Here is a 7,599-nt window from a genome sequence, read left to right on the forward strand (position 1 = left end):
CTAATTAATTAACAATTAATCAATTAGTTAGTAATTAATTAAATCATATTAAATTAATATTTCATTCAAATCTTATTTGAATAAATATCTCTCAAATATCTTATAGATTTATATTAATATAATTAATTAAATCATATTTAATTATTATTTCATTCAAATATTATTTGAACGAATATACCTACAATATTATTTTGTAAATTTAACTAAATTAAATTAAATTAAATAAAACTAAATTATTAATTAATTCTCTAATTAATTAATAGCTAAATTAAATATCTTATATTTAACTTAAATTAAATTTGAATCATATTCAAATATATAAGTTTATCTCATAATCAATAATTTTAATATGAGTCCAATTCACATTAAATTAATATTTGAACTTATTCAAATGTTTTATCTCTTATAAATTAATTTTGAATCATATCCAAAATTAAATTTATATAATAAAGTTTCATAAACTTTACATTATAATGTATCAGTATACATTAAACTAATTCCCAAAGTAATTTGAACATTACAAATTACAACCAATATAAATAAATTTCATTACCCTTTACGAGCTAGGAATGAGACTCAATAGACCTACAGATCATAAGCTACAACGATCTGAGATTAATTGGCTAAACTCATTAACCACATTAATCAATATTCGTTAATTGTGTGTACACTCCACTAAAGACTAACAACTGAATTATTCTCACTGTAGATATATTTTTGTATCCACGGATATAGACCAATAACAGTAAGTTAGTCATTCATGAGTGTTCGTAACACTAGTTGGGTCAATTTACCGTTTTATCTCTGGGTTACCTCTAATCCTTAAATATCAGTGCTCCTCCAATAAAGAGGGTAGGTCCCTTTGTTCAAGATCTAAAGACACCATTTAAGAGAACACTCATCTACTTACCCTAAAGTAGGGAATGAGTGAATTTCATCTTGTGTAATTATATTCCCAGCTCCCCACTCAGTTTGGTCCCCAAAATGATAAACCTATTGAGTCGGTGATCTAGTCACTCTCACCCGTACAAATCAAAGGATAATCCATCGCGAACAGGAGTTCATAATACACTCAGGATTAAGACTAAGTTACTTAGGTCATCCTAGTGAAATAGAAACCTAACTGGTTGACGGAGTTACATCTAGTGGTTACTATTTCGTAGTCCAGTCTTATGCAAACTCATTGCATAGGATACCCTAACTCGCATGTCAACTACACGAACGTGTTGGATCATTGTGTTTGTATCAAATACAAAGTGAGCCGTATCCATAATGTTACCAGGATAAGGTACTAAACCTTATTCCTATACTATAGACCCTTTATAAGTTGATCTTGAACATTGATCTCTGTATGTCTCTACATACTGTTTAAGACTCATTAAACAACTTGAGATGTTAGTTTATTGGATTTGGGTTATTAAGACAAAACTAATAACATAATCAATAACAATTATTACAATAATAACACTTTATTAATAACGGTCAATTGATTATATTTATAACCTACGAATTTTAGGACATAAATTCCAACACATCACAGTGCAAGAGAGTACAACTTGCTTAAAGAGAGTACAACATGAATATAGCAGACAGTCACAGAAAATTTTACTCTGTAGCAAGCACAAAAGAATGTAAAAAAGAAAAACAGTAAGATGTTGTCAATAAATGGGATCTACATTTAAGTACTATTAGTGATAGACCACAATTACATTAGCTGCAAAACCAACTATCATGAAATAAATAAAGAAATGTATCGTTCTGCCTTTAATTTATTATACAAGATCGCTAATTCTATACGAAATATTGATGGTAATATGTTGTTCATTCTAAACTAAGGATTCATTGTTGAATATCTCATCAACATCAACAACCACAGGATGGGATGAGATATCCAACAATACATCTTTTATGTCTCTCAAATACAAATATAAAAGACTGAAGATCCTGACACCACCCCCATTTGACAGGCCAGTTCTGAAATGAAGATATCTTGTATATAAAATGAATAGCAAATTAAACAACAAAACAGAGCCATATATGTGAAGTTTGTATAATATTGGCAACTGACCCTAGAGCATTGTTAAACCTACAAAACAAAGTAACATTGAAGAATAGAACACCAATAATCTCATGACAAATCCTTTATTCTAGCTAGATTGACAACTCCAGTGGGTAAAAGTAGTTCGACAATCTCAATTTTTAGCAACACAATATCTATACATAATCTGAAAGCAGAGAATTAACCCCATCAACAAGAACTCATTGATTGATTAGAAAGCTAAAAAAGAGAAAATAAAAAGGAGAGAGAAAAAACCCTTAGAACTATACCTTTAAATCTCCTCTCGACAAGTACATAAATTGTTTACCACATGAGTGACACCATCACCAGAGTAGATGACTAACCTAGCCAGCACAAAAAGAAAAAATTAAGTAAAAAATTAGATGAAAGCTATAAGAAAAAACTGAGAAAGAAAAATAGTGGGGAAAGATGACAAGTTCAGAAAAATAACTAAGCATAATTTTAACTTTCAATTCATCTTTATAAGCACCTTAAGCATATAAAGTTAAAACGGCTTGGATTTGAATGAAGACCCCATAAAAGTTGTACTTCTCAAACATGGTTTCAGCCTATAAGGTTAAATTAACCCAACTCATTAAATTGAGCAAATGAAATTGAAATAACATTGAACGAAAATCAAATATCACAAACCATTTTTTCACGGTTCTTTGAAGGATTGAAAGGTGGGTCTGTGAGCAAAATTTTACAAACTATTTTTTCACGGTTCTTTTAGTGCAACATTATGATTTGTCCATGAAAAAAATGTATAAAGCTCAAAGTAGGTGGTAAATGAAAATTTAAGTACATTGGGGTATACATTTTTTAGCACAACAAAAAAGGGAAAAAATGTCAATAACTAACCAGTTTAAATGATGACTAATGAGATTACACTTGAAGTATGAGCACCAACAATAATAGTTGAGGGTAATACAAGTTTCGAAAACCATACTCAGTAGCAAGCGCCCACGTGATAAAAAGATAACCACAACTGGCCATTAGAAACAAAAAAAATGTGAGAATGAAGATGCAATATTCAATCTACAATACACATTTTCAGTCATTAGTTTAATCTATAGTACAATACACATTTTCATTCGCATGAGCTGGGTTTAAGAATTGGGGGAAAATATAGTTTAATAAAAATTTAATTTAAAATAAATTTTATTTTAATAAATTAAATAAATTGTTTTCTGCATCTTTGATGTACACAACTTTTGTGATTATTAAGCATATCTAGTGTATTTAATCAATATTAGTGAATAATATTAAGTGTGTATCTCATCTGGTTAACAGCTCACCTAACGATCAAAACGCATGGTCAAATCACCTATTGCAACATAAAAACAAGTTAAGAAAAGAAGAGATGTCAACAAACCTATTTTTGCCTATCTCCTCTCTCTTTTCAAAATTCACATTGCTTTTCTTTTGGTATCATCCTAAAAGGTTTCATACTAATGGAGATAGTTGTCCTTACTTATATACTCAAGATCATCCCCTTATCTAACCGATGTGGGAATTTGGTTGGAATCACAATCCTCCTCTCAAACAAGTTGCCACATTACAATCATCTCCTTAAACAAATTACCACGTTCCTCCCCTCAAATAGTCATCCATCTGTCAAGCTCTATTTGAGCTAACTCCTCTTCTTGGAGCATCGTGCTCCATCTGATACAGTCAACCACGGATCTCATCATGACCTCTCTTTGAGGCTTTTGAGGCTCTATTAGATCTTTGTTCGATACCTGAGGATCATACTAGCATGGTTGGTTAAGTTAGAGGCATGCCTTTGATAGCACTTGTTAAAGGGATAAGAGCCCTACACAATGGAGGATTTAAACAGTGACCATAAACTCAATTTAATTTGGAAACCTAAAAATACCATTACATTGGCAAGATAATACAAAAATTAAATTCTACAGAGCTAACCACGCTTTCAAAATAAAAATTACAGATGAGTGGAAGAACACTTACGTTGTTGATGACCCTGGATCTGTCAAAACTCCAATATTGGATACTACCACTTGAAAACCTTCATATAGTCTGAGAATGAGATTTTGGCTTGTGAGAACCAAAATTGAAATGGAAAAAATGGTAGAGAAAAACTTGAGAGAAAACTGAGTACACTAAAATCAAACATTGGTATCTTACCTCCCTCTGTTAGAAGAGAGAGTTAAAGAGATGATGGACACCCACGTAGCCCAAATAACTATTTTACTCAAGGGAGTTATTAACTTGATTTAATTAAAAATAAATAAAATAAACTAATAAAAATAATAATTAATTAAATCATATTTAAATGAATATCTCCTATGGTTTCAATTAAATTAAATCAAACTATTAATTAATTGTTCAATTAATTAATTGCTAAATTAAATGTCTTATATTTAATTTAATAAAATTTGAATCATATTCAAATATAAATTTATCTATAACCTATAGTTTTAATATGTATCATGCATATTAAATTTTAACTTATAGTTTTAATATGAATCTAATTCACATTAAACTAATATTTGAATTCATTCAAATATTTTATTTCTCATAAATTAATTTTGAATCATATCCAAAATTAAATTTACATAATAAAGTTTAATTGAAATATAAATATTCTATTATAATGTATCACTATACATTATATTAATTTTCAAAGTAAATTTGAACATTTCAAATTACAATCAATATAAATAAATCTTATTACCTTTTATGAGCTAAGAAGGAGGCTTAATGAAGCCTACAGATCATAAGCTACAATGATATAAGATTAATTGGCTAAACTCATTAACTACATTAATCAATATTCATTAACTATGTGTACACTCCACTAAAGGCTCACATTTGAACTCTTCTCACCGTAGATATATTTCTGTGTCCATGAGCGTAGACCTATAACAGTAAGTTAGTCATTCACAAGTGTTCATTATATGAGCTGGGTTAAATTATCATTTTACCCCTAGGTTACATCTAGTTCTAAAACATCATTGCTCCTCTAGTGAACAACTTATTTACGATCCAACCAATAAATAGAAACTCCTCTCGTGTCATAGAGAGGGTAGGGCCATTTGTTCGAGTTTCAGAGACACCATTAAGAGAACACTCATCTACTTACCCTAAAGTCTAGAAATAGTGAATTTCATCTTGTGTAATTATGTTCTTAACTCCTCACTCAGTACTTGTGTCCACAATGATTAGCATACTGAGTCGGCAATCTGGCTACTATCACCTGTACAAATCAAAGGGCAATCCATTGCGAACAGGAGATCATAATACACTCAGAATTAAGACTATAGAAACATAACTAATTAACGGAGTTACATCTAGTGGTTCTTATTTCATGGTCTAGTCTTATGCAAACTCATTGCATATAATACCCTCACTAGCATGTCACCTACACGAATACGTTGAATCATTGTGTTTGTATCAAATACAAAGTAAGCCCTATCCATAGTGTTACCGAACAAGATACCCAGCCTTGTCCCTATACTATAGATCTTTTAAGTTGATCTCGAACATTGATCCTTTTATATCTCTACATATTGTTCAAGACTTATCAAACAACTTAGGATGTTAGTTTATTGGATTTAGGATATTAAGACAAAACTAATAATATAATCAATAACACTTGTTGAAATTATAATAATAACACTTTATTAACAACAGTCAATGAGTTATATTTACTATCTACGAGTTTTATGACATAAAACCCAACACTAGGTGTATTAGGCATATAAGGTGTATCAAATGTGTATTAGTAACAAGGATATGCATTTGTGACATTTTAGGTATTGTATATGTGGGTTGGACTTTGTTTTTACCATTTTTGCAAACAATAGTTGTGTGTTATGAACCTAATTATTAAAACTTATTTTGTCTTTTTTTTACAAGTGCCCTATTTTGTAAATATTATGGTTCATTTAGTTGTATTTGAAAATACCCATTTAAATTATACTCATTTGTTAACCGATAACTACTTTTTGTAACAAAAAAAAATATTCTTGATGGTTGTTTTTTATTTAAAATAATCATAATAAGCTTTTGTGACTTTTATGACTTATTTTAGTTTTATGCATTTTCTTATCCGAATAAGATACAGTTACTTTTTTTTTTGTAATTAAAAGAAAACTATTTTCAGCGTAACCTTCAATCTTAATAATATATAGTTATTATTATAGTTATGAGTAAAGGAGATGTTCATTATCCATTATGATTAGTGCTATTGCATGTCATGTGTTATTCTCCTTCACATTCAATACTTTTGTCATGTGTCGTTCTCTTTCACATCCAATGCTTTTGTCATTTGTATTGAAGATACTAATCTCTTAGTGGTCATGTAATCCATAGAGGTGTGCACAGTGATGAAAAAATAGACATGCACTACAGAAACCAGATATGATTTACTCTAATTAGAAATTAGCATGCTTTTTTTTAATCAAATAACATTAGAGTTTAGTTAATCATACTTCCGTAGCTCTTGATTACTCTTAATCTTTCAACGAACTCAAATTGGAATACCACCAGTGTTGACCCGCTATTCTCCGGACTTAGAATCAGGTTGTGAGACTCAATGGTAAAAAAATTGAGAAAGATCGATAGATGGAAATATGAGGATTAATATGGATTATGGTTGAGAGTTGGGAAATAAAAAACTTTTTGGTGAATAGTTATGAAAGTAAAAACATAAAAGGCCCGAAAGTTGTTGAATAATTGAAATTGTCATCCTTTTATAAACAAATTACATGCAAGTTTGCATGTAATGTAATCACCAAAGTCTAACACCTCAAAATCCACTATCTCTTAGTAGGTTTTAGTGTGAATGTTTAAGAGTGTTGTTCATATTGCACCTTTACACTAAAAGAAATCAAAACAATTTTTGTATGATGCACGCAATGTTATGTTGCAGGAAGCCACTTTCCACGACATACAAAAACAAGACGTCACAGAAAGTTTAAATTTAATTTAATGTGTTCACTTTCCTCGACGTGTGGTAGGGTGTACGTCGTGAAATTGTTAAATAATAATTATTGTTTAAACTTTCTCCGACGTCACCCTGCCACACGTCAAGAAAAGTAATCACATTAAATTTAATTTTAGACTTTCATCGATGTATGGCAGGGACAACTCGGGAAAAGTTTAAATATTAATTTTTCATTTAAACTTTCCTCGACGTCGGGTGGAGTGACGTTGCAGAAAGTTTAATAATACTTATTATTTAAACTTTTTTCAACGTGCAACCTGCCATACGTTGTGGAAAGTGTCTGCATTAAAGTGACAATGGTCACCTTTCCCCAATGTGTGGTAAGGGGCACGTCGAGAAAAGTTTAAACAATAAATTTATTATTTAAAGTTTATCTGACGTGTCTATTACATACATCGACGAAATGTACCTTCCCTGGCGTCTTCAAAAACGTTCTTCCTTCAACATAAAACAAAATGCAAAACGAAAATAAACCCAAAATCAATCGAGAGAGAGGGAGAGGAGGAGAGTTGTGTTGTCGTTGTCGTCGTCGTTCGTCTTCGCCGCCACCATCGTTGAAAGTGCCCTA

Source organism: Cucumis sativus, chromosome 3 (assembly GCF_000004075.3).
Source record: "Cucumis sativus cultivar 9930 chromosome 3, Cucumber_9930_V3, whole genome shotgun sequence".
Taxonomy (NCBI): domain Eukaryota; kingdom Viridiplantae; phylum Streptophyta; class Magnoliopsida; order Cucurbitales; family Cucurbitaceae; genus Cucumis; species Cucumis sativus.